Here is a 15,226-nt window from a genome sequence, read left to right as displayed (position 1 = left end):
AGGGAGATGGCATTCCCTAAAGCTAAAGGACACCAGCTCACTGGGAATTAGGTTGCTTGTGACCTATGTGTAAACACAGGTCTTGAGGCTGCTGGATGTTACAAATGAAAAAAGAGGTGAAATCCTCACAAGAAGGATAAGAAATGAAATGAGTTGAACACTGGAACAGGATCACTGAACAGATTTCCCAGGGAAGTTGTGCATTCCTCATCCCTGGAAGTGTTCAAGGCCAGGTTGGACAAAGCTTGGAGCAACCTGCGCTAGTGGAAGGTGCCCCTGCCCATGTGTTATAGTTTCTCAGCCCATTCCCATCACTCTGGTCTCCAATGGCATCACCTTCTGCTGCAGAAATATTCTCCTTCCCACCCTTATCAGTACCTTTTGGCTTGACATAGAATCATAGAATGATGGAATGGTTTAGGTTGGAAGGAACCTTAAAGATCACCTCATTCCAGCCCCCTGCCATGGGCAGGGACACCTTCCACTATCCCAGGTTGCTCCAAGCCCCGTCCAAGCTGGCCTTGGACACTTCCAGGGATGGGGCAGCCACAGCTTCTCTGGGCAACCTGTGCCAGGGCCTCCCCACCCTCACAGGGAAGAATCCCTTCCTAAAATCTCATCTAATCTTCCCCTCTTTCAGTTAAAAGCCTTTCCCCCTTGTCCTTCCATAGGGAGTGTGTCTGCCATCCCTGGCTCCACATCCCTCGCAGGAGGAACCCTGCATCAGGCCGTTATGTAAATGCTTCCAATTGATTGAAAAAGTGGGTCATGCGTTACCCAAATGCTCCTGGCTTTAAGATTTATCAGCATTATTAAATTAAACACGCTTCATGCTCCAGTGAGCAGGAAAGCTACATTGGCCTTTTCTTAATCATACTAGTGAAAGGTAAGTGTTTCATAGGGGGATTCACGAGCTCAAAGGAAATGATGGGAACAACAAAGCTGAAGCATTTACTCTGGGAGCCTGCCTCCCTCCACAGACCTCATTCTTCACAGACAAAGGGCTGGGAAAAATTACCCCCCAAAACCCCATTTTGAGCATTTCAGAGCGTTCCCTGCCTGGAGAGAGACCCATCTCAGACTCTTCCTCTTCACCATCGTATTCCGCCTTGTTCACAGCAGCTTCGAAATGGCTCCTTTGTCCACCCACTTGAAAGCCCTAAGGACACCATTACATCCAGCCCAATGGATAGAGCAGATCCAGGGCCCAACTCCAACCCAGTAAGAAGCAGGTGCAGCCCCACAGAGGTCATAGATGTGGAATCAGGAGACAGAAACATCAAGTTTGGCCCCAAAAGGGAAGCTGCACACTGAACTAAGCCAGGCTCTGCCAAGCATCACACCTGGGCAACCGCAGGCGGAGGACTGGAGCACCCTCCTTCCCTGCACGGAGAGCAGCCAACAGTCTTTGCACCTCAGCAAGGGGAGATCTGCCCCAAAACAGCTGGACAATGCCCATCCAAAGGGTGATCCCATCCCACAATAAATAAGCCTTTTAATTGCACCTGCCTTTGTGAGAGTGCTTGGAGAAGATATCATCAGTTCTCAGAGCCAGTCTGGGCTCTTCCTTGGTTTTGAGGTTAAATATATTAAATTCTCGGAAATTTCCTTTATCTATCAGGAATTCCCTATGTCTGAAAAAGCAGCTCAGGCACCAGTGACCAAGGAAGAGGAAGGAAAATGGAAACCCAGAACAGAAGGTAGACTCCTTTTCCCCACATGCAAACATACACACTCCAGTTTTTCTCCTTTCCCATTTTTTAGAGGCTGGAGCAATTGCCTAAGCTGGCACTCTTGTATTTATGCTTGCTGATACCTCACAAATACTGACACTTTCCTAAAATTTGAGCAAAAGCTTCTGACTAGGGGAAATCTGAATTCTGTGTATTAAATTAATTTAATAACACGATCATCTCTTACACAGGAGATGGCACATGAAGCAGAATAGGAGGAGGGAAATGGAGCTCTGGGTTGGACTTTGTTCTCCAGCCTGGTTTCCACACAGGAGCTGGAAAAATGGATGCTGGAATCATACCCCTGATATCATATCAGGAATGCTATCCCCCTCAGCATGGGGCTCAGCTGAGCTCCAGCAGGGGCTGGGAGACATTGTTGGCTCCACGCCTGCTGAAGCCAGTCCTCAACCTCCTCCTCTTCCTCCTCCCATGCACTGCTAGGGCTCCCTGGGTGCATGAGCCATGTGTGAGAGAATCTTTGCTTCATACAGGTATTCATTTGGGGGGAGTGCAATGTTTTGTTCAAGATGAGGAGAGGATGTTCAAGAGGACAACTCGGTCCAAAGATGTCCCACCAGCATAACCCACCCCCTCCCTGGAAGGTTTGGATGGAAAGTTCACAGGCTCTGCCAAGCAAACTCAGAGAAGAAAGTCTCCATCACCCCCCCTCACCATCACACAGCCTCCAGAAAAATCACACTTTCTTCACAGGTGTATCATAGAACCACAGAATGGTTTGGTCTGGAAGGAACCTTAAAGGTCACCTCATTCCACCCCCTGTCATGGGCAGGGACAACTTCCATTATCCCAGGTTGCTCCAAGCCCCGTCCAACCTGGCCTTGAACACTTCCAGGGATGGAGCAGCCACAGCTTCTCTTGGTCAATGTAGGCTGATAAACTCCAACACCTCGGAGCCCTGTTGACCGAGAGCCCTGGATGACCTAAAGAGCAGGGTGGCCACAGGACTGGTCAGTACAGGGATGCTGTGCCACCTGCCACCTGAGACCCTCCTCTGGAGCATCCCACTGCTCAATGGCAAAGCCACCCTGGAAAATATCCAACACACTTCCCAGGCTCTTTGTGTTCCAGGAGCATCACCAGCACAGGTGGAACAGACAACCACAGACCCCCAGCATGCTCCAGCACTCCGCGATACGGCACAGCCCAGATTTCTGGTAGGGGTCACAGAATTTAGTGTTGGGAATTAACATCTTGGACAGAACGTCCACCACTCAAGACATTTTCCTCTGAAAGGGAGGAAATGTTTAGACACCTCTGACCCCTCAATATTGTCTTCACAAAACTCAGACCAGAGTTTTGTGACCCTTGGAAAATGAAAGCTGTATTAAACGGAGAGAAAAGCAAGAGAGGCCAGGAAAGAAGATGTTTTTCTGACATTTTAGGCTTTCCAGCTTGTTTTCTCTAGGAGTGCCGCCTGTCCACCTGCGTAAGCAGGAGCTTTCTCCCCACTCATCTCCTGCTGACTTGATCCTGCCGTTAAGACCTAATCCGGTGGTTTTCAGCGCTGTGTTTTAGTGGCTGGGAAGCACAGAGAGGCAGCCAGCTCGGGATTATGACGATGATGCAGTCTGGCCAGGTCAGGATGGGGGTGGAAGGAGAAAAAAACAGGCAGAAGACCCAGTTCAAGCATTCCCTTAAACCAAATGGAAACACATCAGCTGTCGGAAGACAAAGCTGTGAGAGGGCAGCAGAATCATCTACATGAGTGACACCAAATGCCATTTTGGAATAAAGCCACAATTCCAGCTGCTGCCATTTTCTACAACTGTGGTCACTTTGGTTGACCTTTTCTTCTCTTTACTCTCCAGCTTCAGTGGAAATATTTTAGATATCTCTAACCAAAAAAGATAAAAAGACGCCCCATGTTCTCTTGGTACATCATCCAGCAGGATATTCCTGCCTCTCACCTGCCTATGATCTTTTCAAGAATCAAGGGAGACAAATGACCCTGCTCTCACCCTCAGAGCAGGCATCTCTGGAGGTTTCTTTCTCAGTCCTGCTCCCATTTCCCTGCTCTCCTCCAGCTGAGATCACAGAATCACAGAATCCTTTAGGTTGGAAAAGACCTCTAAGGTCATCAAGTCCAACCGTTCCCCCAGTGTCAACTCCACTGCAAAACCATGTCCCCAAGTGCCACATCTACACATTTTCTGAATACTTCCATGGATGGTGATTCCACCACTGCCCTGGGCAGTCTGTGCCAGCACTTGGCCACCCTTCCCATGGGGAAATTTTTCCTAATATCAAATCTAAACCTCATCTGGTACAACTTGAGGCCATTTCCTCTTGTTCTGAATGTCTCCACTAGTGATGCAGAGATCCAGCACTGTCACACTGAAGTGGGCTCAGCCACACCCCAGCCAAATGCCCTCAAAGCTGTGCTCCCTGCCCTTCCTCTAGGATATTCCCAGCTGCTTTCCTGGTTTTCTGCTTTATCTGGTGCACCCCACAAGCTGGTCTCAGGCTTTAGTCTCCACCAAGGCAAGGCCAGTCAGAGGAGAATGACTTGTTTTGTCATGCTGGCAGTGCCATTATCACCATATTTGTGTGAAGGTCAGTGGATGAAGCTGCAGCTTTTCCCTACCCACCTCCCCAGGATGATGGGGACAGGACAGTAGGATTGCAGCACCTACCTCTGTGCCCTGATACATCTGCGGGAGATAAAACTTTGAGGTTTATGTTAATTACCAGGTTTAGAGGAAATTTAGGTACACGGGAGATGTATCTGCAGAGATCAATAGGATGCAGAATTCCCATTCCCTCACATGAGCTGCTGCGGTGTTGCAAGCAGAGGTTGGACACAGACCAGTGAGGAAAATGTGATGTAGTGGCAGCAGGCTATTAGATGCCCTTGTGAAAGCCAGAAAACCTTGTTTGGGCTAGTTTCAGGGCTTATTGATTGTGGCACCCTGAGCAAAACCAGCGCCTTGAACCTGTTAAACCATCACCTCAACAAGGTTATTCCAACCCTGCTTGGAAGAATAACAGGTTGTCATTTAATTTGTTTAATTTAAGCTGATTTTGGAAGGCTGGGGTGAGCGGGGAGGGGGTGGGAACAACATACTTTAATTCAGCCACTTCCAAATCATCCTGTTAGTTACTTTTGGAACAATTTGCCAATGAAAATAGTATTTTCAGGGAACGTCAAACTGCCTAAGTGCATCAGAAATTTCCCCCTACGAGGTGATGAGAGCCAACGCTCTTTGCAGCTGGGTCCATCACGACTCAGCGACCAAGAGCATCCTCAGATGCCTGTGAGCCTTTAGCAAGACCATGAGTGCCAAGAAAATAACATTTCCAGGGATAAGGAGCATCACTCTTTCTCCTCTGGTCTGCCAGCAGATTAATGGATGGATAAAAACAATCCATTACAGTTTTTTCCCAAAGTACTGGCTGTTCCTTCTTGCCCAAGTCATTATTTTGGAGAGGTTGGGAGCTAGGGCATCCATCGGAGCTGCTGATGGTCAAGCAAGGACCAAGCACTGGGTTGGTCTTTGCCCACCCCAGGTGCCCTAGTCAACTCAGGAAGGCAGAGCCATCAGCACTGCATTGCATCTCAGCCTGGATCTGCCACGGGGCTCAGCTCTGCAGAGTGGGGCGTATTCTGCTGCAGCATCTGAGCAATAGGAAAAATTCCCAAACCTGAAACATCATCGCCTTGTACTGCAGAGACTAGGATGATGACTGCTTCAGTGCCACACTCCATGACTGCATCCCTGAACTGCATCCCATGACAATGGGAAGCCGCAGAGGGTGGCTGGACCAAGCCAGTGGAGAATGGAGAACCTGTGTGATGTGAAGGGAGCTGTGGTGCATGAAACCATTTGAAAATGGCTGGGAAATGCTCTAAACCCTCCTAAAACATTGACCAGGGACACTCCTGTTAAACTGCCAGGTGACAACCCATATGGGGGAAGCTTTTGGAGAGCAGAGCAAGAAGCCAAAATGAGCTTAGCAAGGTGAAAAAAAATCAGATGGAGCTCTGCAAGGCAAAGTATTGAACACAGCTCTGTGCAGTTAAGTGCACAGACACAGGAAATGCTCCCCATCCACCTGAAAGTGGATGGGAGTGACAGGTTGACTTGTAGGATCTGCAGAAGGAAACCAGGAATGGCAAAGTGGGTCTTCATAGGAGATCCAGCCAGCAGAGAGCAATCCCAGATGCTTGGGGCCAGCAAACATGGGCCCACAGGAAAGAGCTGGAGGAATCAAGGCTCTGCAGGATGGAGGAATGGCGGGAGACAGGGTCTTGAGTGAGGGGCTTAAGTTGCACTGAAGATTCAGGAAAGGAGCTTGCCCACAACCATGCCATCCTGCCAGTTATCCTTGTTTTAATCTTCTAAACATCCATGTATTTGCAAATAAAGCTCACTTCTGTTGGACAACTGCACTTAGAACCTTGACACTGAGCCAAGCCTATGGTCAGTCATGCTTCAGGGATGCACCAAACTTAGGGTTTTTCCCCCTGAGCCAAAGGCCAAGGAATGGGAGCCAGGAGATGCCACCTCACAGCAGGAGATGCCTTGATAGATTCCCAGGGATACTCTGCCAGGGTTGTGCATCAGCTCCAAAGGACCCATATCATGCCCAAAAGATGCCAGCACAGTTGGAAACATGCCCCAAGGGGTGAGACAATCAAATATCCGTCCCCTAAGTGTCAGTTTTTAGATGCCCTTTTTTTAGGAGAACCCAAAGGACTCCCCAAAAAGGATGCTCACAGCCACAGATCCACGCTGGATGCTCATAAAGAAGGAGAGACCACAGAGAGATGTGTGGACCTCCAAGGACAAGTGACTTGTCCTCCAGCAGTCTGAAAATGAGAGACGCAGCACTGCAAAAAGCTCCAGGCACATTCCCAGCATCCTTGTCACTTGGGGGGTAGCTGAGAGTAGAGCCCCTCCAGGGTCCCAGGAAAGCAGAAAGCACCCACTTTCCAGCACATCCTCTGAAACAGATGAGGATGCAACCAGGAGCATCTCCCCACAGTGCACAGCAGCAGGCATCCTGTGGCCCCCCTTAATCCACGACCCGCCTCATTCCCCTCCTCCTCCAGACCCTGCTGGCTGCCCTGGTTTTAATCCCACAGGCAGCATCATCCCAATAATTTCCCTCCATTTTCAATCTACTTCCCTCCATTTTCAATCTACTGAGCTGAGGGCAGTCCACAAATCCCTTCATCCTGAGAGTGAAGCAATCTACTGCTTCATCTCATCCCATCTCCATCTCTCTAATCCCTGGAAACAGGGGATGAGACTTGGAGCACATGGCTGCCCCAGAGGGGTCTGTCCAGGAGCTGGTGGACAGAAAGATGGGGGTCTGGGGTTGCTCTCATGAGTGCCACCCAACTTCTCAAAGCACCTGGGGCACCCAGGCTGATCCAGGAATGGGGAGACAGGTCTTCCCATTCCCCACAACTGCCATGCCAGGGACATAAGGGACAGATGGGGTACAGCATCACTCTGCTGGTTCCCTCCATTGAAAATGCATGGTAACCAAGCAAGGGTGACAGGGGAGCCACAACCAACCCGGTCCCACAAATCCCAGTTGGATCCAGTGCTCTGCTTGTGCCATTCCTCCACAAGCCCAAACCCACGACTTTCATCCCAGCCATAGATGTCCTTTTGGAATGGGCGACTGATGGGAGATGTGGGAAGGGAGACTCTTGTCTCTCCCTGCCCTGGAGAAGCAACCTGGCATCCCAAGTGGATCAGTGAGGGTGCAGACTAACACCATCCTTCCTTTTTCAAGCATCCATTGGCACGGGGCTGGAGGAGGTGGGGGGTGATGCCATGCCGATGGCCACGTCCTGCCTGACATTGTCCCCAGCCAAAAGCACCGCCAGGAAGGAGGATGCAGGGGTGGTGTGTGACAAGGCTGTCTGGTGGCCGTGCCAGCGGAGGAGCCGCACTGCACGGTCCCCATCCCGCACTCTGCAGTGGTGCCTTTCCCCAGGTTCGGCTTGTGAGGAGGAGGACGGGGGCCCTTGGCATCCAGGGGTAGATCGCTACCGTGCTGCGCTCAGACTCTGACAGCAGGCTCCAAAACTGTCACTCCAGATCTGTTTTCACTTCAGCTAAACCTCAACCCCGATTAAAATCAAGGAAAGCCGCCTTCTCCTCTCTCCTTCTTCCTATGGTAGGTCCTCTGTAACCTCGGGTCTCAATGCGGAGCCAAACCCCGGCGAGGGAACGGGTGAACTGGCTCCGCTGGGAATTGGGGCTACTCCAGAAAGGGTCACAACTGTCCCTGTCCCCAGACCTGGCCCTGGCAGTGAGGGCACAGCCACTGCAATGTGAGGCTGTGGGTCTCTGCCAAAATCCACAGGGGATATGCCACCGATGCCACGACCTGCCTCTGCCATGGGTGGTATCCAGGCAGCTCTGACACTGCATCTGTTGGGTAGAGGGGGTCTGGTGCCAGCAGGGTGCACCCACTGCCGACTGCCAGCTCATTCAGCAAACCCCAAATTAAATAAAGAAATTAAACCAGATACATGTGTGTGTGCGTGATCGCAGCACCAGGATGGACGCATTCAGCAGGAAGCTGGAAAAAAGCTCAGTGCAGCCCTCACCAATTGTGGAAGCCTTTAAATTTGCTTTCCAACTCAGCTGGCCAAAAAGCAGCTGTAGAGAACTGGCAGACTCATGTCATATGGGCTGTCACCCACCCTCATGCTGCAGGATCCGCGGGGGGGGGGGTGGCTCAATGGCAGATGTGTCACCCTGCGGGTTTAGAAACCACCCTCTGCTTCTCCAAAGGCAGACACAGACTGGAGCCATGGCTACAAGTGCTCTGCTGCCAGTCGGATCAAGCTCATCCCAGTGTGCCGGGCATGTGTCCCCCATGCCACAGGGAGCCACACCACCGGCAAGGTGCCCTCTCTGTTTGCTCCATGGCAAACACCCATTTTCCAAGAGGGTGCCTGGGGAAAAAAAAAAAAATCATCCTCTGAGAAAAGCAATTCTGGGACCACCAAGGCAGGGAGGGAACCAGCACCGTTGGCTGGTACCCAGCGGAGAATCCCACAAGGTGGAGGGTGGGCATCTCCCCGTGCCTGCCCCCCGGTCCCCTCCGCTGCCACCCCAAACAGGTGCTGGCTTGGTCCTCCACCGATCCTGACAACATTCCTCTTTCCTCATCCTACGCGCTAAATTCCTGCAGCTTCCTTATGACATTTTGAAGTAATCAAAATAATGTTGAAAGCATTTAAAGAGGGATTTTTCCTCCTGGCCTTTTTTCCCCCACTCCAAATGACCATTTTTTCTTCAGAAATAAATGTCCTCTTAATTCAGTAAGATTAAAAGAACATTTTTTATGGGTATTTCCCAAGAAGAAAAATTTGCTGTTGTATCTGAGAACACCAATAATATTTATATAAATGAATCTACAAAAGAAGGAGGGAAGTCTGAGATTAAGAGCTTCGAAAATATTACTGAATTATTTTGGAATTTTGTATTAAGAGCAAAACCCCAGCTATTAGGAAAAAAATGCCTTTTCTTTTTAATTCAGAGTTGGGTTTCTGTATCAAAATGTAGCCCAGCATCTGTCCTTGCATCTGTCAAAACAAAGGTCAATCATTTTACGGAAACTTAAACACAACGTCCTTGATCCACTGTTTCTCGTTTATTTTTAAGCAGGACGTGACTTCCAACTAAAAAAAATCAGCTTTTCTAAGGCGGTTCACATTCAAAATACATTATTCCAGAAAACTCAGGTTATGAGAAAAATATATCCAAGACTATTTTCCCTTTATAAGAATGAGATGATACTTCGGGATTGATTTCAACAGCTTTTAAGTCCTCTATGACTTTTGCAACTAATATTTAATTTTCCTACTTATGAAGTAAAGATGTAACCAAAGAAAATGCAACAGAAATGTGATGATATCAGGAATTTAGGTTTCCTGAGGAAAATGGGTATCTGAGGGGTATCAGAAAACAAAGCGAGCATCACACTGAAGGATATTCCTCTCTACAAATCAAATTTCCCCAGCAAAAGGAAAAAAAAAGAATGGAAATAGGATGGGATTAAGAAATAAAACTATTTTTAAAATTAAAAATTAATGGAAGCGGAATGGAATTAAAAATCAAAATATTTTTAAAAATACTGGAAATGGAATTAAAAAATAAAGATACTTTAAAAATAATGGAAATGAAAGCAGAAGGTAAAAATCAAATGAATCAGAATGGGGGGTTTTATTATGTTGCCAGACTAAGACATGATTACCATCTCTGTTATGTCAGTATCTGTTTCTTGAAGGCAATTCCATTTGTGCCATTCCCACCCAAGTGCATACACAAATGCCACTGTCCAAAGTCTGAGCTGTAAATCACAGAATTTAGGAATAGCTGGATATTCTGGTTAGGGCAGAGATGAACTCTTCCCTATACAGGGAGACAATCTTTGACGTTAGCTGCCAGACACAGGTAAAAGGGAATTTAATTAAAAATAAAGCACATACTATGAGAACGAAAATTTTGCAAAGCAAATTCACAACAATATTTGTCAAAATTTGCAAACAATATTCAGCAAAGTAATTTTCCAATGATATTTTGCAAATATCTCCTAAGACAGACTTGGGGAGCAGTCGCTAACTTAAGGGAACCCCGTTGCTCATGCTCCAATGTCTCCCATAATCCCACCTCCCTCTACCGCAGACTTAAATTTCCTCTACATGAGATTCACTTAAAACTGCTCTTAAGCATTCAAAGCTCTTCTGACCCACACCAGAGCCCTAGACCCAACTCGTTCCATGGTTCTTCCCTCATTTCCACTGGTAGGAAAAGTTGCCCGCAGCGGGTGGTCTTCCACCAAGACAATCTTTTAAATCTCCTTACCTTCCCCAAAGAGCCGCTTTCGTGCCGATTTGGCGGGAGGGGGGTCCAGACAGATGGCCAGTCTTTTCACGTTTGGAAAGGATGAAAAATGCTACAGGGGGAAAAAAATCCCAGTGATTTTTTTTTTTTTTTTTTTTTACTCCGCCGTTCAGCGCAGAAGGGCTCCCAACCTCATTGGTCCTGGGAGATCCACCACGTGGCTCGGAATGAAGAGCACATGACCTATTTTCTCCCAAATCCCTGGGTTTGCAGGAAAGGGGGATGCACCCATTGCTGATGTTCTTGTCATTTCATGGGCTTTGATTTATTTATTTATTTTTATTATTTTTTTAAAGGCCACTGAGCAAATCTGGATGCCTCAAGGCGATGAGGGTGAACTAGCCAACGCTTCCAACATGAAGGAGGAAGGAGCTCGGCACAAGATGAGCACCAGTGCACTGCCTGTGTGCAGGGGGAAATTTGGGCATGCTTTATAGGGTGCCTGCCCACTCACTCCAGAGACGGAGCCTCTGGGAGGGAGAGGAGGGCTCTGCTAAACCCTCCATCTCAGAGGCAGCAGCACAGTGGGAAGGACCAGGCTGAAGCCCTGCCTGCACATCCCAGAGTTCAGCTGGCTCCCTAGAGGAAGGACCAAAAGCAGTGGAGGGAGTGTGACACACGCCAGGTGGGCATCTCCTGCTCCCACTGCCCCATGGCCATGCCAGCCTCAAATTGCGTTTCAATATGTGCCCCCATAAACACTCCCCAAGCCCAAAACACAGCACAATTCTGGGGATGTTCTGCCCCATAAAGGTCCCTGAGACCTTGCAGAGCAAGGAAGACCAAGCCACAGCTCCCAGACCCTGATTCTGACTGGTGCTTCAGGTTTCTCCTTGTCCCAGTTCTGAGCCACCACATGACAGTTTTGGTCCACAGGCCAAGCATGTCTTGTCCTTTACTCAGTGATCAGGGCAGGTACCAGCCCATCGGTGCCCAGACATTCAGTTTGGGGAAGGGAAAAGGAACTTTTGAGCCCCAGACATTCTTGTGGGTTTTTTCCATCAAATTTCAAGCCCATAGGTTCACAGCATTTAGAAGCTGCATTTTTCTGGCAAGCCGAGTCTCCACCTGGCTGTGCCTACCCCTGGCTGTGCCACCGTGCCATGACAGTGATACACCTGTTCATCTCCTCTGCCAATGGAAAGCTCCAAGGGAATCTACCTCTGGCATCAGCCCTTGGATGTCAGTGATGTCACTTCTGCAGAGTGACACCCCATCACCCCATCACAAGGGCTCAAGCCCTTCTTATCCAGGCGTAACACCTAAGGCTTGGGCTTTGGTGAAACAGCCATGGCCACCTCCATCCCTTCTTAGCGCTACCACCATCCCAGATGTTGGTTCTTCCTTGCAGATGTTCCCCCTTCACAGCTCTGCACAGGGATGGGAAGGCATCAGGAGCACAGCCCCTAATTCCAGGTTCTTCCCAAGGATGGACTGCCTCACCATGCTGTTCCCAAAACCGCAAGTAAAGCCAAAAAATGCCCCAAAAAGTGTGAAGAAGTGCAGAGTTTCGCCCAAATCCTCTCTGTCTTGGAAGGTCGTGCTTCTCCAGCTACCAGCCAGACCATGGGGCATTTAATTCCAACAAATATAGATTGAGGGAGAAACTTTCCATACTCAGATGCAAACTACAGACCCAGCGCAAAGCATTCAGCTTGCTGCTTCCCTCTCCCATGTTTTCCAATTGCCAAGGTGCAAAGGGAGAGAAGAAACCTTAGCAACCCGGCCTAGTGAAGGGTGTCCCTGCCCACGGCAGGGGATTGGAACCAGATGATCTTTAAGGCTCCTTGCAACCCAAAACATTACATGATTCTGTGATTCCATGAACTCCCCCACACCTTCCAGCCCCGTCCTCCTTCTCCAGCGATGGATGCCCAGCTAAAGCTGACTCCCCAGTAATCTTCCCAATAATTATATAATAGAGAGGCAGGTGGATAAATCATTTCAGGCTGCTGTGCTGATAGAAAGCAAGCTGGATTAAAAGATCAGAACAAGCAATACTTAGATTAAAATGGTTTGTTATTTTCAGCTGCGGGAAAAAAAATCTGTGGCTAAAGCACGGAAGATGTGAAGAGAAGGTGCATCATCTTCCCTTCCCCAAAACCCAAGCTTTTCACGTATTAAGCAAGACGAATTCTAAGTTTCCAACCTAAAATGAGGTTTTGCTTCCTAATGGGTCAAAAAAATACAATTTGGCAGTTTATGTGGCATTTTAGCTAAAGATTAAGAGCAGCGCAGAGATGATTCAAGTTATATTTTGCCCACATTAAGACGTCAGACCCCTTAAACCAGGAGAGTCAGTGCACAGCTTGGCAGATAACATCACTACCTGCTAAAAACATGACTCCTGGCATTATGGGCAGCAACACATTTGCCTTGTTCTGTGCCTCCCCGCACCCCCGAGCTGATGGCAGGCAGATGCCAGGCTTACCGGCAGCAGAGAGGTGGCGGTGGCAGCTGGGAGAAGCCCTTCAGACAGCGGGGCAGCTCTCTGCAGGGACCTATATGTTGTCCTCCTGGCCTCCAGCAAGGTCGGTGGCCTGGGGTGCCACACTCTGACTGATGGCTTTGGAAAGGCGTGAAGGGGAGGCAGGAAAAACAGGGTGAGAGCGGGAGCTGGCGCTGGGGCTGAGCTCTCCGCAGGGCATGGCACTCATCAGCCACGTCCCGGATCGATGAGTGAGCTCTGCTCGTTCACCTTCAAGTTCAGATTAAGCAGAAGGGTCAAACTGGGAAATGGTTTGCCACTGGAGAGCACAGCCCCATCACCACGCTGCAGCCTCGTGTCACACCCTTTTCCCTTGCCAGAATAGGCAATTCCCACCCCAGCACCCCACAGCATCTCCAGCTTCCAGCATCAGCAGTGTCTTCTCACTCCATCACATGGAGGGGAGATGGAGCAGCAGCAGTTTTCCCAGTGTAAAGTGGTCTCCAAAAACAGACTCATAGAATATACTTGAATTGGAAGAGATCCACAGGGATCGAGTCCAGCTCCTGGCCTGGCACAGGACAACTCCAAGAATCCCATCATGTGTTTTTCCAGGTGTCCCTCCCACCTGGAGTTTTTCTATAAAATAGTCATGGTACCACACACATGCAGTCTCAGTCTTGAGTTCCGAGGATGAAATCCCAAGGGGCAAGAAGTCCAAGACACAGCATTGAGGGGGGCTTGGACAGAGCCAGGTACCAGGCTTCTCTCCCACCTGTGGATATGGGAGAGGGGCCCGGACACAGGTTTGGGAGAAGAGATGGGATGTTGGACAGGGATCATGAGAAGGTAGAAAAATTAAGTCAGAGAACTTCCTGGAGGGAGGTGAGAGCTGCAGGATGTTGTGATGTTCACCCAAATGAACAATAACTTTAACAACTACTTATTGCAAAAAAGTGTCTTCACTAAAGCCAGAGAATAAAATGCATTTGTTGGACAGTTTGGAGACTTGGTCCCAGACTGGACGCTGAGCTGCCCCGGAAAAGACATGTCCCGGTTTTCCTGGGGTTGGTAGTGGGGGATCCCTTCCCCAAGACTTGCTATGCCAGCAAGCAGGGAAGAGACAGGGACCTCCAGGGATGCACTCCCAAGTGCATCCTTCCTTCAGCTCATGGCTTTCAGGCCACCCTCCAGCCCAAAAATCCCTCTACGGATGGATGCGTTTGTAAGAGGATGCTCATAGCAAGCCAGAACTGCAGACAGAGACCTCATGACTGGACATAACCAGTATCCCCCACATCACCAGACCATGGATAAACCTCCTCACAGTTTTTCTGGCAAGTTCTACTCTTGCTGCACCTTACTGGGTCACCTGCAGCTCCTCTGAGAAACCTCCATCCCCTTTTCTAAAACACACCATCCTGTCGCGGGTGCAGGGTGTTGCTCTGGCCAGTCTCTCCCGGGGTTTTACGTGCAGAAAACAGGAGTAAGTGACACTTTTAAAAGGAAAAAGGGAGAAAAGAGAGGTGGATTTCTCTGCTGCTACAACATTTCTGCTTTATGGAGCTGTCTTTTCCCCCGGAGACGCATGTCCTCCTCTTCGCTAATGGAAAATGTTGCCCCGCCATCCATTCGTGCCAGTCAATGCCTGGGACAACATGATGGCCCCGGGCCAACACGGATCTATTTTAGTCACAAAAGCAGAGTGGCTGATGAAAATCACTCTGCCTATGCACTTCCCAGCTTAGCTCTTTAGCTGGTTTTAATGGAATGACCAACATGGTGGAAAGCAGGCAGCAAGGGCAGAGACAGTAGGATGGGAGACCTGCAGAGACAAACGAGAGAGGCCCAGCATCCTCCCTGTTTTATAGCCTAAGGGAGCTGCAAAGACCCTTTCCAGGATTTTCCCAGAGAGGCTGCGGCTCTCCCATCCCTGGAAGTGTTCAAGGCTGGGTTGGACGGGGCTTGTGGAAGGTGTCCCTGCCCATGGCAGGGGAGTAGAACAAGACGGTCTTTAAGGTCCCTTCCAATCTCAACCATTTTGGGATGCTCTGATTTTGAAAGAGACTGAACTGACCTTACCTTACCCTGCAGGATGGCCTTGAGCTCCAGAGTGATTCCTGGGAGGGTCTGGCTGCACCAGAAAAGGGCATGCTGAGTGCTGG

At 49.2% G+C, this 15,226-nt stretch overlaps 1 protein-coding gene across 14 annotated transcripts in view; it reads right to left on the bottom strand.

Annotated features, from left to right (window-relative positions):
- The window catches only part of PCBP3 (poly(rC) binding protein 3), a 44,306-nt gene extending 29,080 nt beyond the window's left edge, over nucleotides 1-15,226 (bottom strand). For 13 of the 14 annotated variants that reach the window (XM_039381376.1, XM_039381380.1, XM_039381381.1 and 10 more), the window contains exons 1-3: nucleotides 15,144-15,224; nucleotides 13,065-13,199; nucleotides 10,595-10,685 (exon numbers count right to left, since the gene is read on the bottom strand). The gene's annotated coding sequence lies outside the window, so the exon portion shown is untranslated. Of the gene's footprint in view, nucleotides 1-10,594; nucleotides 10,686-13,064; nucleotides 13,200-15,143 lie in introns of all 14 variants that reach the window. The other variant, XM_039381377.1, reaches the window with a different exon arrangement.

Source organism: Pipra filicauda, unplaced genomic scaffold (genome assembly GCF_003945595.2).
Source record: "Pipra filicauda isolate LSUMZ 115617 unplaced genomic scaffold, ASM394559v2 scaffold21_size4447388_pilon, whole genome shotgun sequence".
Taxonomy (NCBI): domain Eukaryota; kingdom Metazoa; phylum Chordata; class Aves; order Passeriformes; family Pipridae; genus Pipra; species Pipra filicauda.
Note: the sequence above shows the minus strand (reverse complement) of the source record. Positions and strands in the feature narration are given on the sequence as shown.